General features: G+C 39.9%; 1 protein-coding gene across 1 annotated transcript in view; it reads left to right on the plus strand.

The window, feature by feature from the left end:
• The window catches only part of SNX29 (sorting nexin 29), a 3382132-nt gene that overhangs the window by 1223181 nt on the left and 2136788 nt on the right, over positions 1–22163 (plus strand). The gene's annotated exons all lie outside the window — the stretch shown is intronic.

Genomic DNA, 22163 nt, shown 5'->3' on the forward strand with positions numbered 1-22163 from the left:
AAAGAATTCACCAGTGCCAACACCAATCGGGTATTTAAAACTAGGGTGTTTGGTAATTGCAGCAGTATGTGGGTTATTTACTTAGCTACCTGCCAATGTAAAGCTTTTTATGTTGGTCAAACCTCTAGGTCTCTTAGAATAAGGATGACAGAACATCGTAGTGACATGAGGAACAAAAAAGAAACAAATGCTTTATACAGACACACGATACAACATCCCAATGCCCAGTTTATGTTCATGATCATTGACAAACTTCAGGGAGATAGGAACAACCAACAGGGTTGGCACACCATTTTAAACCACAAGGAACAATATTGGATAACCAACCTTGGATGTTTATTCCCCCCAGGTCTGAATGACCATCTGTGAGTTTCACTGAACACTGGAGGATTTCATAATCATGGTTACAACAACAAACATTCATATAGATCAAGAATTAGTACGAACCATTCAATGGTGGTTAGGCCTACCAACGCTCATATTATACTCTATAAAGCATGATAAAAAATTGTTCAGGATACGAATATGTATATGTATGGTTTGGTATTCGTATCTGGTATGTTGGCATTAAACATTGAGTATTGTACAATTACAATGTTGAACTTGTATTGTCTACAAGCATATTATTTCAATCTATTATAATCTATAATATAGCTGAGAATGAGGCCACTATACTCTTTTTGCCTTATTTTGTAATATATTATATGATCAGTACTTGGTTCATTATTATTCAGTTCTTTTGAACTTGTGGTTATCACCCTTCAAAAAAAAAAAAAAATATATATATATATATATATATATATATATATATATATATATATATGTATACTAGTGGTATATATTTTCTGCTTTTTTACACTATGATATGCATTCACAAATAGTGACTATGGTATTGGTCTATTACCTTGTAATATGTATGTCATATAATGGCTTACTTCCAGAGCTTTGATTTTTATCTTTAAAAATATGACTTAATATCTACACCTCTGGCATTTTTATGTCACTGGTCATATGCTTTAATCAAGAATGGAACATGCACTTTGTTACTCCATCCACTGGGTGGTGCTGTAATATTGCTTCCAGGTAATCGGAGACTAGTATAAATGCAGGCTGCTTCATTTCATTCAAAAAACTTTATTGTATTCATTGATAAGGCTGAATAGCTAAAACCGGTCTGGATTTGAAGGAATTATAAATAAATAATCATTATTTCTTCATTACTGCGTGTTCACTATCGTTTTTTGCTGGTCGTTGGTGGTTTACATTGTTGACTTGACCCTGCATGCCATCCTTGCGGAGCGTATGGTTGTTTGCTGTACCACCTTACCCTCATCTATGGCTTTGGTGACTGCCTCAAAGAAGTCGATCAGGTTCAGGAGGCATGATCTGCCTTTCACAAACCCGAACTGGGTGGGATCCAGAGTTTGGAGGTTACCAATGTCTTTGTTTATGAGTTCCATGTTGATAAGTTCCATGGCCTTGCAGACCAGGTTCATCAGGCTAATAGGTCGATAGTTCCCAGGATCAGTGGTGGCTCCCCCTTTGTGGAGTGGGATAACTGTTGCTGTGTGCCATTCAGTGGGCACAAAGCCTGATGTGAGGCTATTATTGAACATGGTGCTTAAGTGGGGAGCCAGTTTGTTTGAAGTTCGTGTAAGACGCAGCCTGGGATGTTGTCCGGTCCCATGGATACTGTGTTTTCGGCTTTAGAGAGTGCAGCTTTTACCTGCGTAGTTGTGATTACAGGGACTCTGCATTCTTCCTTTATAGATATGGGTCCTTTAGGGAGTGGGGGTGGGGGGTAAAGTTAGCACTGAACCTATCTGCCAGGATGTTGGCAATATCAGTTGGTTCTGTAATTTTCGTGCCGTTGTGCTGTAACTCAGAGCAGATTTGGGTGTTGCCATCGAGATTCTTAACATAGCTGTAGAATGTTTTGTGGTTGGCCTTAGAATTAGTGGCGATTTTGTTTTCGTAGCTAGCTTTGGAGGATCTTATAAGGGATCTCAGCTTCTTACTGAGGCTGACCAGGGAGCTCCTCCACTCATGGGATTTTACTCTCTTTTGCAACAGTTTCTTCCTTCTGGTGTACAGTTTGTTTATGGCAGGGGACCACCAGATTGGCTTACTTTTTTTGGAGGATAGTGTCATGGTTCTGTTTGGGATAGCACAATCCATGTACTCGTGTAAGTGCTTATAGAGTGCATTTGGTTGGATTCAGCAGTTGTAACTGTATTGTCCATCTGCATGGGTGTCATGAAGTTCACCACTTCTGTCTTAAGAAGCATGAAGTTGGCTTTGGAGAAATTTTTTACTGTGGTTTCCTTAATGGGAGGGGTGGGGGCGAGATGTGGATATCAAGGGTGATTAGCTTATGGTCGGATTGGACCAACGAGGAGTTGACTTAAGGTGTGGAACACCGGTCACTCATGTTGGTAATGACTAGGTCTAGGATATTGTTGCCCCTGGTGGGGGGTGTGGATAAGTTGATCCAGGGCATTGGAGTTTATGAATTCCAGAAAGCGTTGAGCTAAGGGGCTGGTACACAAGTAGTTTTCCCAGTTAATGGTGGGGTAGTTGAAGTCGCCCATTACTAGGGTGTTTGGTTGAACCCTAATATTTTCCAGTATATCAAGAAAAGAGGAGTGGGAATCCTGGGGCATGGTGGGGGATCTGTAGCAAGCTACAGTTTGGATTGCAGTTTTGCCCAGAGTTAGTTGCACTTGGATAACCTTGGATGCATTATGCTGAGCAACTAGCCTGGAGGTGTGGATATCCTTAAGTCCTTGGCCCCCTGTTGTTCGGCATCTACTTCTCAGAAGTACAGGCTAACATAGGAGAACTATGGCTGACAAAGTTTGCAGATGACTGCAAACTGGGAGCCATAGTGGAAAGTACGTCGGACACAGATATCCTTCAGAGGGGTCTCACGGAAACTGATAGCTGGTGCCAGAGCCATGGCCTGAAGTTAAATGCCAAAAAATGTATAGTCATACCCTTCGGGGAAAAACAAGGTAACCCCAAGCTACCATATAGGTGGCAATCCACTATGCACAGAAGAGGTTATCAGGGACCTGGGGACCCAGGTTGACAGTGGCCTTTCTTTTGACACTCACATTGCTAAAGTGGTTAGAAAAACCTTCTACATTGCCCACCTGATCATGAAGGGATTCACATCCAGATCAAGTGAGGTCATTGTTCCCCTGTACTCTTCACTTATCAGACCAATGATAGAGTACAATGCCCCATTCGGGATGCATCTCTGCATCTCACCCGACACCTGCAGCAATTGGAGAGACCCCAAAAGTTCCTCACCAAAAGGATAAAGGGACTCCAAAATCTGTCATATGCTGCCAGACTGAAGAAACTCCAGCTCTATTCAGTCGCATACCGTCTGCTCAGAGGTGACCTGTGCCTGACATACAAGGCCATGTCCAACCCGGAATTAATGGACATGCTCCACCTCAAAAAATCCAAATCTACCAGATCCACTAGAGTAAGCGACTTAAACCTTAGCACGGATATAAATAGGACATGCTGGAGGGATAGATTTGTCACCCAGAGACTCCCTATGTTGTGGAATAAAATCCCGGTCCATGTGAGGCAGAGCACCTCGCTGGCTCTGTTCAAGAGAAATCTTGACCGGTGGATGGGAGATCGTAGGTTTACCCCGGGAATCATCTCTGTGTCACTGCTGGACAGAGGCACAACAAACTAATGGGCACAGTATTTTTTAACATAAGGGGTGGCGTAAGCCACAAAAACTCTGGGCTAGGCTTATAAATGCCTTAGGGCAGATAGCCTAGTATAAACCTATGAATATGGACACACCTCCACCTTTGGTGTTTCCGTCCAGGTTACATGGCTGAAAAGTGTGGTATGAGTTATAGCCTGGTAGTGCAGGTGTGCTTTCTAGAGCCTTAAACCAGGTCTCAGTCACTGCACTGATATCGATGTTCTCCATTTTTAGGAGTGCCTTGAGTTAGTGCATTTTGAGATTTAGACTTCTAGCGTTGAGCAGCATTACCCTCAGTTTTTGCTTGCCTGTTCCGGATACGGTGGTGAATTTGTTATTTGAACCGTGCCTAAAAAGCGCACTATAGGGGTAGCAAGAGCCTTAGCCAGTATTCGGAATCTCAGGGATGATATGTGCAGGCCATCTGTGGCAAAGCATCGTGGTCTGTTGACCATGTCATCCCAAGCAGGATCCCCTTAGAATGACGCCAGAAGCTTAGCCAATTGTTGAAGTCAATCATTTTGTCCTTGTACTGCGGTATCATTCTGGGTGATGACTGAATGCTACTCAGGGCTAGGGTCATACTTGCCTGGGCTACAAGATCGGAGAGCTCTTTCATGTAGTCCAGGGAGGTACATCTCAGGTCATTCACACCAACATGGACAATGACAGAGTCATATTTGTACCACTTGTGGAGTGACCTGAGTGCGTGGGTTATGTGGCAGATCCTGGCACCCGACAGGCAGCTGACAGTAACCTTCTCCTTGTTTAGCCTGGTGAGTGGGACATCAATGTGCCTGACTATAGAGTCATCTATGACTAGTGTGCTGGGTACGTTGTTTTGCTTTATTGGCTGTGGTTGAGTGGCACATTGAGTCTGTGGGCTGTGTCTCATTTGGGTTGTGTTGGGGGATGGACGTTGCTTGTGTTTCTGCTTTAGAGGTCTCTGTTGCTTAGACAGATTATTATTGAGAGCATCCGCGAATGTTTTTGTGTTACTATGTGTGGACTTTGGTGGTGTAGATTTAATGAGACTATGTGACGAGTGTGGTGTGGTGCAAATGTTTACCTTCTCCTCATGAATGTCAAGTTCAGTCTTGGTTGGAGAGAGCGTTACCTCCAGTTTGGCTAGATAAGTGCATTTCTCACAGGTTGTAGTGTTGGGTGGTAGGAGGAGAGGGTTGTCTTTGTACATGAGGCAATTTCTACATTGTCTCAAGATGCCCAGATTCATCAGATAGCCAGGAGAGAACACTGGGAGGTGACCCTTGGACATGCCTGAATAAAAACTATTTTCCTCTAAATAAGTGAGGAAAGTGAGTAGCAGTGTTCTTACAGTAACTGTCCTACTGTGCTCTACCCCCCAACTCAGAATGATCTTGTTTTATTCCAGGCATCAATATCAGATTGTCTGTCTACCATGATTCCCTAAAATCTTTGCAGTCATGGTTTAAAATTGAGATTGATTTATATGAGTATGGCAACAGTGTCATCATTCCCTTCTCCCCAAAGCTAGTTCCATTAGGTACCAAAGCTTCTTATCGAACCTGGGTCACTTGAGACATAGTTGTGGCTTTTTTCCTGTGCATTAATGGAGCTGGGCTTTTGAGACTTTTGTATTAAAGATCAGATTTTTTTTTTTTTTTTTACTCTAGAGATCTGGTAAAGATTAGAATATAGTGGAGAAGTGATTACTCTGTTCAGGCAAGGCAGACATTACCATAATGTTTGCCTGAGATTGATTTGTATGAGGATGGCAACAGTGTCATCATTCCCTTCTCCCCAAAGCTAGTTCCATTAGGTACCAAAGCTTCTTATCGAACCTGGGTCACTTGAGACATAGTTCGGGCTTTTTTCCTCTGCATTAGTGGAGCTGGGCTTTTGAGACTTTTGTATTAAAGATCAGATTTGTTTTTTTTTTTTTTTTTTACTCTAGAGATCTGGTAAAGATTAGAATATAGGGGAGAAGCGATTACTCTGTTCAGGCAAGGCAGACATTACCATAATGTTTGCCTGAGATATGCAAGAGTCGGTTATAGAAATTAAAGTTTAGACAGTTGTATCAACTGTTTTAGGAAATATTTTCCACAAGGGATGAAATACATATGTACTCCCAAGGTTCATTGCATTCTGTCAGAAAGTATGATCCACAAGAATAGCTCTCCAGTTATTAGACCACAAAAGGGGTTTGTGAAACAGAAACTGTTTTCTGTCACGAAATATAGAATGTTGCAATTATAATTTATTTGCTTTTGTTTACAAGGGGGAGGTCCAGTGGTCTATGCAAGACCCCTTTTCAGAGAAGGCCTGGGAAGAAAACCCCACAAACTTAAACTAACTATAGTGTTCATAAAAGTTCCAAAAAAGTACAAAATGGTGAAATATATGGTATACATAACAATATTATGGAAGTTATTTTTAGTAGTTGAAAGAAAAGACTGGAAGAATTGGGGACACAGGACAGTTATTGAAGAAAAGTACATGGAAGTATATCAAAGTTAGTGGGAGAGCATAGAGGAGAGTGGAGGTGGTATAGTACCTCGAGATGGGAGGAGGAAGCAAAGGTGTTAGTTATTGAGTGTGTTAGCCAGGACAACATCTAGAGATGCTAGGAATTTAGGAGGTAGGATATGAGGTAAATTGTACAGCATTTTGTAGCTGATATTTTTGTCAAAGAGATGCAGAGAGATTATTCTACATTTTAAATTGGTAGGTGGAAGGTAAGGAATCACCAAAACTATTGTATGATTGTTGGAAGGAAGGTATCTTTGGAGATGAGAGATCTAGGAGGAGTATACCACCACCGCATAATGTTTTTAATGGCTAGACATTTTTCTGGGTAGTTAAGGATAGTGTGTGCAACCTTTAGTTGAGACTAACAGAGAAAACTAAGGAATTCCACCCAGTTTAAATTTTGTTACGGCCTAGCAATCATTTGTCTTAATTTTCATGTTTGTGGCAAATTTAGCTAGTGTGTTTTAACACTGTTCCAATTTATTTAGTTGAGTTGAATGAATGTTTATGAATAAGTGACTAATAAAGTAGACCAGGTAGGAGGTAGTCTGATGGTGTGGCTTTATGAAAGTTATGTAGTTGGAGGCTTTGTGAAGGAGATCTAACCTTGGTGTTTTTATTATGTGTTTAATATGGGTATCACACTTGAGTTCATCATAATAGCAGGTAGTTTGGTTTAGGAGATTATTTCAAGATGAGCATTGTTGAAGGAAAGAATTTTAAAGCTGACATATTAATGATTTTTGCTTCCAAGTCACATCATGAGTTTTGTTTAAATGGAGTTGAGCAGTAAATGGGAATTTTGTAGCTATGCCTCAGTTGAGGTAAATGATTACTGTGTGAAGATTTGTAGATTAGAGATGTTGGAAGCCATGTAGATGATAGCCGGGTCATCAATGTATTGGAATAGTTGAGTGTCCTAGAGGGTGAGAAAAGGTTGTTAATGAAATTGAATAGTGGCAGACCAGGAACAGATTCCTGTGGGACTCTGATGATTACTGTAATGTATTGGAAGACTTGGAGTTAACTGTTTTCTTGCCTTAGATTAATAAGGCAGGAGTACTTTTTTTTTTTTTTTTTTTTTTTTTTTTTTTTAAAGCTTTGAAACATGCTTGTAGATCATTGAGATAGCCTACACTTGGACAGCAGTATGGCCGTAGATTCCACTGGCTATATTCTAATACCTTGCTGCTTTCACTTAGTCTGCCTGGCTTCCTTTTAGTTTAAGGGACTTTTGTAATATGCAAAGATACTGTCATGTTTCTTCTTCTCCTTTCTAATATGTTATAGGGTCTTGTTTGAAGTTGGCTGGGACTTAAGAGCTTCTATCTTATAAGATAAAGATGCAGATTATGCATGAATATAACCATAATTATTGATTACTTACTGGGTTCATTTTAAAATGAACTAGTAATTCATATCATGTAGGTGTGTTTTAGTTTGAATTAAGAAAATAAGTTTTTTTTTTCTTTGTTGTGTTTAAAAGCAGTGGAAAAAGTAGAAACATGAGAATACCTTGCATCTGTGTTATCTCTGGATAATGCTGCAGGTATGTCACCAAAGGTGTAGATGTGGAAAAGTATTTGTAAGGAATCATTAATTGTCAGTTTGAGTACATATGTGCATAGTTGCGATTGGTTTAAGTTTATCATTCTTTTTATTAGTAGGTTCGACACAAATAATTTGCAGATTGAATTTTTAATACAGTTACTATATGCAATGAGTAGCTGTTTATAGTAGCGGTAATGATGAGAGTGCTGACTTATTTGGATACATTGTTGGCAGATATTGTAAGAAGGCCAAGACTGATGAAGCACAACGTAGATGCAGGATGAAACTGTGCACATGGAATGGTTAATGGACTACTTTATCCAGCTAGAAAAAAAAATAGAATTTTGTTGTGCGTAAAACAAACAGTTATGCCTCTGGATTGTAGCTTTATAGAAAATGCAACTTTGAAGATCATTAACCTAAGGCTTTTATTAGAGGTATTTGGACAGGGGGAAAGCAGATAGAGAATGACTTTGCTTTTACCATAAATGTGTCCTTTTACAATTGAAGCCATACTAATTGATGATGATGGTTGTTTTGTGAGAGTGAAGGTATTCATGGGAGGAATTAGATTTACAAACATTTAATATACACTTTCTCTCCAGGTGTATCACAGAGAGAATTTAGAGAGGTGATAGAAAATAATGGTTGGTTTTCTGGAAGAATCAAAGTAAGAATCAAAGTTCTTATTGGGGACTGCAGTATTCTAGCAGCTTCTAGAGATGTTTAAGGTGGTCCTTGTGCCAGTCAGATCCTGGATTAAGAAGGCATGTAGTGGTTGATGCTAGAGTCCTGGGGACTAGTAGATGCTACTACTTTAGTGCATGGAACCTTTAAGTATCCACATTATTCTAAAATGTATAAATCAAGTTCTAGGATTGACAGACTATATGTTTCAGTAGAGTGTTATATTTTTATGAAGGATTAGTACCTTATAGTGACATCAGGTCATCCATTGCTCGGCTTCCACTCTTAGACATCTATACCATTTATGTCAGAATGTCATTGGAGATTTCTGATTTATTATATAAAAAGACTAAATTTCAGAATGGGTGCAAACAGTTGGTAGTTGATAAAACTGGAAAGATTGGAAGTAATACTTTGGCCCTGCTTGAGGAGAGGGAAAATATAAAGCAGGAAATGAAACAAGATATGGAGCAGTGTATATGGAGTCATAGGAAAGTTACTGAGGTACTGAAGAAAGGACTGTATTACAAGTTTTGAATAGTACATGGGATGCCACTAAAGATGAACTAGAAAAATGGGCATGATATGGATATTTTTGATAAAAATATAGTTTCTTAAACTGTATCTTAAGAACATCTTTTCCATAATTCCTCTGAATACAAAATGGCCTTATCATTCTGATTAAGGAAGAAAAGGATATAGAACATTATTGAAGACCTGTGAACTAAAGTAGAGGGCATTATAAGCAGAAATCCATTGATAATAGGAAATATTTGTATTGATTTTGTATAAAGATGAGACAGTGCAGAATTAATGACAGACATTAAGAATTGTTTTATCTGTGGCTGAATTACTGAAGGCAGTAGAGAATATACAAATTGATTAATTCCCATAACTGCAGAAGTCGTTTTTCTGGTGAAAGAAAAGTCAGACACTGAGATAGAACTCTGGGATTGATTGTTTACCTTTTGAATTTTGGAGATTGAATATGGAGAAAAAAATGCCATACATAGACTATTTATTTATGTAATCTTAATTAGTAAAACGACACCTTTATCGTGTACTCCCAGTAGAAGGTGGAATGTAACAGATTGGGATGTCTACAATTTCCGTGAATGCCAGTCTCATGAGCAAGTTCACCTGAAAACCAATTTTGCCACACTGACTTTACTCTTATCCTCAGTACTGTGCAACTGTGGAGTTACTATATATAGAGGTATGGGTATCTCTCACCACATGGAGGTTACAGGGTTACCATTTCCTGGAAATGGGAAACACTAAAATTGCCATTTGTGAGTTGACTTGAATCCCGAGGATGGAAAAGGTCTAGATTTTATCTCCTAATATGAACTAAACTGCATTTAACATTGGTTGTAAGTGATTCATGTCCTTTACTGTAGCTTATTTGGCAAAGTATCTACCAGAGCTGATTGCAGATGAGCTTGTAGGAGGAATGCAGGAATATGGTAATATTATAAAGACAAGGATTTTACTAAAAATGGTGCAAACAAAACAGTTTAGATTTAAAAAGTGCTTCATGGGGTGGAATTGAATTATTTAGCACTGATATTAGTAGCACTTAGGTTTACCAATGGATTTAATGATCTAATTATGTCCTTTTTTAAACCCCCCATATTATAAATATCCCCAGCTACACTTCATTTACTCCCTTTTCTATCACCTCTTCTCTCCATCATGCAATCATACCTTATATAGCTAGTACTTAAATCTTACCTTATATAGCTAGTACTTACGTGCACAACTGTTATCAACTCAGTAACTCATCAAATACCATGCACATAGCTCATATGCAGTATACAATTGTAAAAATATTTCTTCTTTTTTAGTTTCTTGTTTTTGTATAGTTTTAATTATTTTCTTCCATTCTTGAAATGTAATGATGTAATCTATTACTTTTATAGCTCTTATTATATGTTTTTTATTGTAAAAGTTTGTAAATAATCTGGTGCTTTACTCCTCGGGTCTCCACTGAAAATTGGCCCCTGGCTCAGTTGGACTAGCCTGGTTAACAAACGTCAAATAAATAAATTTTACTCTGTAGCCCAATGTAAGAACCATTGAGGGTTATTTTTGCCATTTTATTTATCTATAAGGGGACACAGTGATCGTCTGTTATTACCTGTTCTCTTTGGTTGATATTTGGAACCAACAGCAGCAATAAGAAAGTATAATATGCAAGATTATTAACTAGAGAATGAGAAAGGGGTGTTTGCAGAAGATTTCCTTGTATATTTGATGAGATTTGAGTAGGATTTATGTAATCATTTTACATAGTTATAGAAATGTGGGTTGTTGTCAAGTTATAGATTTAATAAAACGACAAATGTGACCATCCTAAACAGTAAACCTTACAGGAAATTGAAATATGACTTAGGATTTCTGTAGGAATCCACTCATTTATATTCAAGATTTTTTTTTAGGTAAATTCTTTCAAGATTCATTCCAGAAGATATGTTTTATTTTGACAAACTGAAAACTGTTTTTAAGAAATGAAGAATGTTGGGATTAGAACTAGAACAAAGATCTCAGTCATTCTATTTTTTGCTACCTTTTCAGTTGTACACTTTTCAGACTTTTCCATTTGATACTCCATTGCAGTTTTTGAAAAGGGTTAAAAAAAAAAAGGATGACAGATTTTATGTGGATTAGTGGGCAGTCTAGATTACCATACGAGAAACTAGTAATTTCAAAGGCTGTAGTTCAGCTTTGAGTTGTAGATCCATTTTGGCCCATTCTGATTTGAAGATGAAAACATTGTATTGGTAGTAAACTGATTTATATGGATATATGGCCCTGCCTAATGTGAGATGTGAGTACTATTTAGTGCTTGAAAAGAGTAGCAAGAACGTTTGTGTACTTAAAGGTGTACAGGGTTAGTAATCATACAGTCCCTGTGATCACTTGTCTAGAAAATTCCTATGTCCGTGCAGTATTATATACCCTATTAATTAATCTCATGTTCTATATACAGAGCAAGTATTGACTAGAGATCATTTCTAAATTCAGGTTACCACTTTCTGATACTTAACTGATACTAGTATGTCATTTTATAACTTGACAGTAGATGAACACAGAGCCCTGCAAGAATTACAAAATATACATTCAATAGTTATTAAGCAGGCAGATAAAGGAGGCGGTATAGTGTTAATGGACAAGGATTTATATGTCACACAAATGGAGAAACTTTTACTTGATACGCATACATATCAATGCATTTCCAAGCCTACTGTTAACGCTATTATAGATAAAGTTTCTTTTTTAATTTTTGATTTACTAATCGCGAATTTAATAGATGATTCACTTTTTAAGTATTTTAATGTGTATAAACCACTTGTTCCCAGGGTATATGGCCTACCAAAAATACACAAAAATTTGTTATCTCCACCCATGCGTCCTATTGTTTCAGGCACTGGGTGGTGTACTGAACCTCTCTCTATTTATGTAGAGGGATGTTTGCATGGTTTGTTGGCAAACTGCCATGTAATATTGAAGGATACAAAGATGTTTTTACAAAGGCTTTATGATAGAATGGAAAGTGTTGATGTTAATGAGAATTTTGTCCTTGTTACATTAGACATTGAATCCTTATTCACTAGTATACCTAACACCTGGGGTGTTGACAGCGTCAGGGATTTTCTTTATGTGAATAAGTGTTTCACCAACACTAAGATACAGTTGATTTGTAGTTTCTTAGAGATTATCCTAGAGAACAACATTGTTATGTTCCAGGAGCAATTCTTTTTGCAGAAAGTTGGCGTGGCCATGGGCACTGCATGTGCAAATAGCTACGCCAACTTGGCTTTGGTCAGCTGGGAAGAGCAAAATGTGTTGTCAAACAATAATCCATTCTTTGGACAAATACTTTGGTACGTCCGCTTTGTAGATGACGTGTTTATGCTGTGGAGAGGCTCTGGTATTGATTTGGCACAGTTTGTGGAATATTTGCATTCAACTACTGATTTTTTAAGGTTCACTTACCATAGTTCCAACACTGACATCAGTTTCCTTGATGTGCAGATTAGTAAATCTGTTTTAAATAGTCTTTGCAGTAATATTTATTTTAAACCCACTAGAAAAAATACTCTTTTGTACAAATCTAGTATGCACCCTAGACACGTTCCTAGGAACGTGCTCAAGGGTCAGGTTTTTAGAACACTGTGACTGCATAGCAGAGATGAAGATGCAGTAGATGCCCTATCTAATTTAAAAACAGAATTTTTACATAGGGGATACTCGCTTGCAGACATTGAACAGACTATCTCTAATGCCTGGAAGCTGGGAAGCACTAGATGTAAACCTTATTTTAATGCTGGTGATGCTGTTGATAATATAAGATATACTAACAGAACTAGTAATGATTTTAGAGTGGTGTTTCAGTTTTCCAGTAACATCAATCAATATTTAGATGTAGTCAAAAAGCATTGGTATTTGCTACAATAAGTGCCTGGACTGGTAGACAAGGTCGGACATTCTCCTATTTTTAGTTTTAGAAATAATAAATCCCTTAAACAACATCTATGCCATGGTGAATTATCTAGAACTATTATTAGATCCAGTCGGCATGGTACTTTTCCATGCAGGAATTGCAGTGCTTGTCAATTTATATATAGCAAAAATAAATATGTACATCCTACTAGGAAATTTTCTTTGTACACTAATCAATACACTGATTTCAGATCTACAGATGTGGTCTATTATTGTTTGTGTACAATGTCCTGCTTTTTATGTAGGAAAAACAAATAGAATGCTTAAAGATCGTATTCTAGACCACCTAAGAGATATTAGTAATAATAAACCATCAAATGCTCTAGCCAATCATGTTATGTCCAGTGGCCGTTCTCATTCCTTTAAGTTCTTTGTTCTACAACATATTCATAGAAACCCCAGAGGTGGTGACATTGAGAATATCACAGAGGGACATGAACAGAAGTGGATTTTGAAACTTAATGCTGAAAAGTATCCTGGTTTGAATGCTACTACTTCCTTGGTCCCTTTTTAAAGGCTAGACATCTCAAGCATTAAGATTAGCTAAGTTCTTTCAAAATTAGTCTAATGTATTTAACTATTAGTTTCCAAGTATTCTATTTAACTTTTTCCTGCCTAGTATTTTCCCATGTTTTATAATGATTTTATACGTTTTTTAAGTGCTTTCTCATGTATAGTATTTGATTCCTTCTTGTACAATGTTTTTAAGCAATGCTTTTTTTAGTTTGAGCATGAGGCTTAATTGTTTTTCACTGCTACTTAATCATTGTGTGATTTTTATTGATTAATTGGCATTTTAGAATCTCTATTTAAACCTGTGTATTTTTTACTGTGGTGTCTGATGAAGCAACTTTGGTTGTGAAAGCGCTTACCACTTTGTACTTTGCTGTGATTAAACGTTTGCTGTGTGTTATCTTGGTGCATTTTTTACTTTTTACGCTTTCTGACACACCCATATTGCTTTTCCAAACAAACAGTGTAATACTTGCAGAAACTATACTTCATTAGGCCCCTGGCGGTTTTAGCAGAAGTGATCACAAAGGCAATCTACCTTCCTTACACAGAAAAAACAGCTTCTCACTTTCAGGGTAGCAGTCCCGCGGGTAATTCTGGTAGAAGTGCCTTCTACTTACCAGAGTTCCATTCCTTTATGCGGAAATTACTAACACTGTCCATCAGGAAACTGCCATTTTGTAATTTTCCCTTCAGCTATCCCCTCTCTGTTTTCATTGAAGTCTTCCATACCTGCTTGGGGAAAAATCCTATACTTTCCACTCACATACCTGCACTCTATAAAAGTTAACTCCCATTGTAGTGAAAGACCCCTCTGTATTTTTCTGGTGCAGGCACTGTGTTACAGATAGCATAATAATGTAAGCGGTGAAAAACTGTGAAAATTGAGTTCCATGACATTACTGTAATTTAGTGTTAGACATGCCAGTGTAGTAAAAGGATAAAGACATGACCGCATCCCAGGTGACCTGGTTTAAATGAGCAGCTTGATGGCATAGTAAATGCATATGGACTTGCCTGTCCTGGGGTGAGGGGGGTGGGTCACAGATGGTCTCAGTCAACAGCCCCGGAGAAGAGCTTTGATGGAGGAGAGAAGTGGTAACATGCTGGGGCCTTGTGGGGACAATATAAGAGAGGCTGTCCAAGCTGGAGGTGATAACTGTGGATAGCCATGCATGTGGAAACATGATGTGAGCTGTTAATTAGGCATAAGTGGTCTTCTTGGTGATGTAGGTGACAACATGACTGCCCAGAGGAAGGTGTATGCCCATTCATCAAAAACTGGCTGTTATTGCTGGGATGCCAGTGAGAATACCAAGCTCTGTGATGTGTGCCTGGATGACTTTCAGCCTATGAGATCTGCAAGAAAAATACCCCCCCCCCCCATGGAAAAAATGGGTTGAGTGATATTTGGAGTGGCTTAATGGTGAACAGCAACAAGAGGAAACAGCATCTAGAAAAAAAATAACCAGCTCTTCAGTGTTTCCATTGCTTTCCCAACATAACCAGTGCTTCAGTATTTGCGTTGCTTTCCTCAACATAACCAGCTCTTCAGTGTTTCCATTGCTTTCCCCAACAATAACCAGTGCTTCAGTGTTTCCATTGCTTTCCCCAACATAACCAGTGCTTCAGTGTTTCCGTTGCTTTCTCCAACATAACTGGTGCTTCAGTGTTTCCATTGCTTTCCCCAACAATAACCAGTGCTTCAGTGTTTCCATTGCTTTCCCCAACAATAACCAGTGCTTCAGTGTTTCCATTGCTTTCCCCAACATAACCAGTGCTTCAGTGTTTCCGTTGCTTTCTCCAACATAACTGGTGCTTCAGTGTTTCCATTGCTTTCCCCAACAATAACCAGTGCTTCAGTGTTTCCATTGCTTTCCCCAACATAACCAGTGCTTCAGTATTTGCGTTGCTTTCCCCAACATAACCAGCTCTTCAGTGTTTCCATTGCTTTCCCCAACAATAACCAGCTCTTCAGTGTTTCCATTGCTTTCCCCAACATAACCAGTGCTTCAGTGTTTCCATTGCTTTCCCCAACATAACCAGTGCTTCAGTGTTTCCATTGCTTTCCCCAACATAACCAGTGCTTCAATGTTTCCATTGCTTTCCCCAACATAACCAGTGCTTCAATGTTTCCATTGCTTTCCCCAACATAACCAGTGCTTCAATGTTTCCATTGCTTTCCCCAACATAACCAGTGCTTCAGTATTTGTGTTGCTTTCCCCAACATAACCAGTGCTTCAGTATTTGCGTTGCTTTCCTCAACATAACCAGCTCTTCAGTGTTTCCATTGCTTTCACCAACATAACCAGTGCTTCAGTGTTTCCATTGCTTTCCCCAACATAACCAGTGCTTCAGTGTTTCCATTGCTTACCCAACATAACCAGTGCTTCAGTGTTTCCATTGCTTTCCCCAATATAACCAGTGCTTCAGCGTTTCCATTGCTTTCCCCAACATAACCAGTGCTTCAGTGTTTCCATTGCTTTCCCCAACATAACCAGTGCTTCAGTGTTTCCATTGCTTTCCCCAACATAACCAGTGCTTCAGTGTTTCTGTTGCTTTCCCCAACATAACCAGCTCTTCACTGTTTCCATTGCTTTCCCCGACATAACCAGTGCTTCAGTGTTTCCGTTGCTTTCTCCAACATAACTGGTGCTTCAGTGTTTCCATTGCTTTCCCCAACATAACCAGTGCTTCAGTGTTTCCATTGCTTTCCCCAACATAACCAGTGCCTCAGTGTTTCCGTTGCTTTCCCCATGGATGCCTTCATCCCTGTCAAATGGAACACATTGATGTGTAGAAGCTAAGCTGAGAAATTGAAGATGTGCTATTAGGGGAGTAGTGGCGTGTTTTTTTTTTTGTTCATGATGATTGACTTCTAAGTATCACTTTATTCAAGTAGAGCAGTGATGGAGATAGTAAGAATTTGAAAATAATTGGGTCTTGAGCCAAATGGCTACTCATTATTATTTGTTTTTTACAAGATCTGAGCCCTTTTAAATTAGTGTGGCTAAGATCCTTCTTCAGTGCCATATGAAAGATGGGATCAATATGTCTGGTGAGGTGACCTGGGGTGGTTGTCCCTGTTTTGACACATATGACCAGATGTGTTGCAGCTCATTTTCCTTGAAAAGCCTATGGCAGGATGATGTAGAGATGACTTCTGCCTGTAACTAAGCTTCTGGGGCAGAAGGAACATGCAGGTACTATCTGGGAATGTGGGCATGCTGTCTTGCCTTTTGCACAATGAGATAAGTCATGGAAGTATTGATATCCGTTGTGCACTTAATTTGTTGGCTTGTAGAACATTTATAACCATGTGCTGAAGATGCACTATTTGTAGCCCTGCAGGAGTATAGGTACTGAGACTGCTGCATCATACTGTTTTCATATAGGGCCTTGACATTATACAGCAGCATACTGTCCGGTCCATATATGAAAACATTGTGGACTGTGTCTACACTTGGCTTATTGAGTAATGCTGGGTATTGGCTTTTGTCAGGGGTGTATCCCTGTCATGTCTTCTGGCTCTGATTTTTTTGAACAGACTATCAAGATGCTGCTGAAACTGGGAGCTTCCAGTTTGAGGACCTGGCGATGACATGCTTGCTGTTTGCTGTTGATTGTGTGTCTAAGGTTGCACCAGGCTATAACATCCAACATACACTTGAGTTTGATTCACTGCTGTGTGCAGAGCAGCTGGGATCACAATCAGCAGCTGCAGATCTGAGCCCATCTATGGCACTTTTTCAGTAAAATGTGAATTGCTGCCATTAAATGGGGGAGAAAACTAGTCTTAGTGCAAGAGTTTATCATCATGGGGTGCTGTCTCTGAGCAGCACAGTGGTGCAGCAGATAGCGCTGCCACCTCACAGCAAGAGATTCCCCAGTTCTGATCTCTGCTGGAGTGCCTTCTCTGAGGAGTATGCATGTCCTCTCTGTGTATATAGTGCTGCCACTTCACAGCAAGAGATTCCCCGTACTGAAGTCACCGGTAAAAAAGTTTCATCAGTAGTCAGGGGCTGCGTAGGCGCCTCGCTGAGAACTGGAGAACCGGTAGTCGGCCTTAGCGTGGTCTCAGTACTCGGTGCAGGCCTCGGACGTCTGTCCTTATCCTTGCGTTTTTTGCCTAAAACTGGCGTCCGCATATCCGACGACATAATATAATTAAATGTTTTGCCAAAATAGTGAAGGACGAACTCCGCCCAGCGCTTAATAGTGCGCTTGTTAAACCTAGCACAAAAATGGCAGGCCGAGACGTCGTGTTCTGGCCCTAAGCAAGGTATCCAGTAAGAGTGAAAATCCTTATGCAGTATTTGCTACCCACAAGAAATGCAATTATTAACTTTGTCTGACATCGGTCTGAGGCAAGAAAAGTTTCCCCAACGGGGTACTTAGCTTTAAAGAAGACTTTGGCTGAAATACTTACGTAAATCTCAGGAGCTGGCTGACCGGCACTTGCGAAATGCTTCTGCTTCGGGCACCGCGCGGCAAGAAAGACTGAAGAAAATGGTGTCGGCTGCCTCTTTTATACCCCTGCCGCACTGACGTCAGGGAAGAAGCGACGACAACCGACGCCGGACCTAGACTTTGGAATTCAGCCGACCGAGGACCCACCTGACGGCAGATAACCCCAAGTGTGATGACTGCAGCTGTATGCGCACTCGAACATCTACATTTATGGTAGGTACAAAACTGTACTTTCTGTTCTCTGCTGGAGTGCCTTCTCTGTGGAGTATGCATGTCCTCTCTGTGTAGATAGCGCTGCCACCTCACAGCAAGAGATTCCCCAGTTCTGATCTCTGCTGGAGTGCCTTCTCTGTGGAGTATGCATATGCTCTCTGTGTAGATAGTGCTGCCACCTCACAGCAAAAGATTCCCAGTTCTGTTCTCTGCTGGAGTACCTTCTCTGTGGTGTATGCATGTCCTCTCTGTGTAGATAGCGCTGCCACTTCACAGCAAGAGATTCCCCAGTTTTGATCTCTGCTGGAGTGCCTTCTCTGTGGAGTAGGCATGTCCTCTCAGTGTAGATAGCGTTGCCACCTCACAGCAAGAGATTCCCCAGTTCTGTTCTCTGCTGGCGTGCCTTCTCTGTGGAGTATGCATGTCCTCTTTGTGTAGATAGCGCTGCCACTTCACAGCAAGAGATTCCCCAGTTCTGATCTCTGCTGGAGTGCCTTCTCTGTGGAGTATGCATGTCCTCTCTGTGTAGATGGGCGCTGCCACCTCACAGCAAGATATTCCCCAGTTCTGATCTCTGCTGGAGTGCTTTCTCTGTGGAGTAGGCATGTCCTCTCAGTGTAGATAGCGCTGCCACCTCACAGCAAGAGATTCCCCAGTTCTGTTCTCTGCTGGAGTGCCTTCTCTGTGGAGTATGCATGTCCTCTCTGTGTAGATAGCGCTGTCACCTCACAGCAAGAGATTCCCAGTTCTGATCTCTGCTGGAGTGCCTTCTCTGTGGAGTATGCATGTCCTCTCTGTGTAGATAGCGCTGCCACCTCACAGCAAGAGATTCCCAGTTCTGATCTCTGATGGAGTGCCTTCTCTGTGGAGTAGGCATGTTCTCTCTTTGTTTCATCTTGTTTCCTCCCACATTCCAAAGACATGCAGTAGGTGGATCAGACAAACTCTATTTGGCCATAGATGTGAGTGTGTGGTATGGAGGGACAGCCACAGCAGGGCTGGCCACCCAGCGGTGTGAACTTTCGTTGTAAATGATTATCACTATTGAGGTGACACCTCGACCCCATGAGTGGGGGTGTGAAAAAGAGGTTGTGAATGGATGAATGGCTAGGTTGTCCCTGTGTGATGGCAATTAGGTGCATGAGACTGATGTGCATTGGAGCATTTGCCTCAGTGTTTCAGTTGAAGTGGGAGCAGATGACGTGGGGATTGTGGTTACCAGGCATTCTCTTCATCTTCCTCATATGTGGTGACAAGCTTTTAGTAGAGTTCCAAAGGATGATATTGCAGATTAGCAGATGCAAGTGGTAGAAATTAAACTCCTCTACAGAGTTGCTATAAAATCAAAGAACACCAGAACAGACTGCAGGATGGTACCAAAAAACTTTAATGTAATGTTAAGCGTTTTTCATTTGTTCAAATGACAAACTTCTTCAGACACAGAAAAAAATCACTTGGCACAGTCTTTAAAGACACTTCCAGTACCCCACTGGTTTGGAAGTTAATTCACTTTTCCACAGGGACTTGCTTGCCTTATTTGACCGGCAAGGTTTGGAACTTCTTGATTTAATGATCAAGCATTATTCCTTGCTGGTGGATATGTTGAGTAAGCAAGTATGTGACTTGGATGAAAAGATTAGACTTGATGTTGAATTTTTAGTTATAAATTTGAATACAATAGGATTTTTTCCAGTATTGACCAGTACTTAAACAAGCTTAGGTACAACAAAGTTAAGAAGCTGGATAGGGACACTAAGGCATACAATGATGAAACAGCATACCCACGTCCATCTTCTGCACAGGTGTGGCATTGCTCTACCCCTTTGGATCGTTCTTCCTCAAATAAGAGAACTAAGTTTTTGGATAAAGTGAATGACCAAGTTATGGATAATCCAACTCCTACTGTTACCACCTCTGTAGATACAACTCTAACTGTACCCAGTACGGGTGAGATGCCACAACACGGCAACAGGCTTGGACAATATAACTTGAGATCTCACGACCCTAATTTTTTAGGAGCGAGACAAAAACAACAGACAGGGCACTCGAATCAGAAAAAGAAACAGAAGCACAGATAACTTGTGATTCAAGTTTTAATGTTTGTTACCCTGGAAATTTAATTGATCATTCTGGGTTACCTGAAGCTGTTCTACCTGTTTCTTTACCTGTTTGTACTAACTTGCTTTCTGTGACCAATTTGTGTGAAGTTGATAACTCTTTAAATATTGACACTTGTGTTACACCAATGAGTAACTTGACTATCCTTAACAATACAAGTGGCGACTTTAGAGTATACAACTTTTCTTCTGTTGGCATCTCACCAGATTTGGTAGAGTTATTATCTAAAGGCCACACACGTATGTTCCACCTCAGAAGCCCGACCTGGTTAAAACTATTATTGACTTGAAGTTGTATATCAGGAAACTTAATCTTAATTTAATGATGGGTAATACGACCATGTCTGATATTAATAGTTTTAGGATTCCCAGTGTCTTTAACCCTCCACTCCACCCCTTGTTACAAATTTTTGAACTAATTTGTGAACTGGATATACGTAAAAGATTCCAGTCAGGGACGTATGGTGGGTTGTATGGTAACCACTTGAGAGTGGAAAAGGAAGGTCTTGATTTCATAAAACTCAATGATATTAGGTTTTGCAAACCAGATAAGGGTGGTGGAGTAGTTGTTTTTGACAATGCTGATTACAGTGTAAGGATGCTTCAATTACTGAATTCCCCTTATGCTGTCAGCTCAAGATCTGAAATTAATAAAGCCTACCACACCATTAAAAACTCCATTGAAGACATGTTTATTGAAGGTTGAATTACCCAGAACATTTATAATTTTATGTCAATATCATACCCAAAATGTCCTTGTTTATTTGGTATACCTAAATTACACAAGGACGTAACTAATCCTCCTATGCGCCCCCTTGTGGACGGGAGAGGATCTCCCACCTATCCTTGTGCCAAAGTTGTGGATTCCATTCTCCAGAAATATTTGGTTAGTTTAGACCAGATTTGCAAGGATTCTTGGAAGTTTTTGGATAGAATCAACAATTTAGAGGTCAGTTTGAGTTACAATTTTCTAACTATCGATGTTAAGGACCTCTATACATGTATCCCACATGAAATTGCCCTCGAGTGGGTAGTTGAAATGCTAAGACTCCAAGGCAGCGCTTGTAATGAGTTAGAGTTAGTTCAGGAATTGTTGGATATCATTCTAGATAATAACTATTTCTTGTTTGAGGTTAACTTTTACCTCCAGAAAGTAGGTGTAGCTATGGGCTCCCCCTGTGGTGCCAGTGTAGCCAATATGGTTATGGCCCACTGGGAACACCTTTTTGTACTTGAGAATTGTGAACTCAAGGACAAGTTAATATTCTATACCCGCTACCTGGACGACATCTTTATTGTATTGAACGGTGACAGTACTGTTAGTGAGTCAGTGGTTGAGTATTTTAACAGGACTACTCACTTTTTGAAGTTTACTTATACATTTAATACGGAGTCCATTGCTTACCTTGACATACTTTTGTCTAAAGATTATCCGACACAAAAATTAAAAGCTACCATTTTCAGAAAGAGTACATACTCCAACTCATTTTTACACTTTTCTAGCTGCCACCCACTACATCAAAAACGGGCTATTGTAAAGGGCCAACTAGTCAGGGCAGCCCGTATTGTTACCTTGAATAAAGACTTCCTCGATGAATGTCAGCATTTGAAAGGAATGTTTGTTCACCGCGGGTACCCTGAACTAAGAGGTTGTAAGTAAACGTCAGAGACACTTTTACAACCCACTATTGACCAATGGTTTTAATTCATGTGTTGAAACAATTAATGCCAGTGCATCAGCACCGGTAGTTCCTGTTGATTTTCCAACAACAAATACACTGGGGGCCACTTTTGTAACACCTTACAATCTTAACAGTAAAGACTGTTTTCAGATCTTGATCAAAACCTGGGCGATT

The sequence above is a fragment of the Protopterus annectens genome, chromosome 12.part0, assembly GCF_019279795.1.
Source record: "Protopterus annectens isolate FY-2018-M chromosome 12.part0, PAN1.0, whole genome shotgun sequence".
NCBI lineage: Eukaryota > Metazoa > Chordata > Ceratodontiformes > Protopteridae > Protopterus > Protopterus annectens.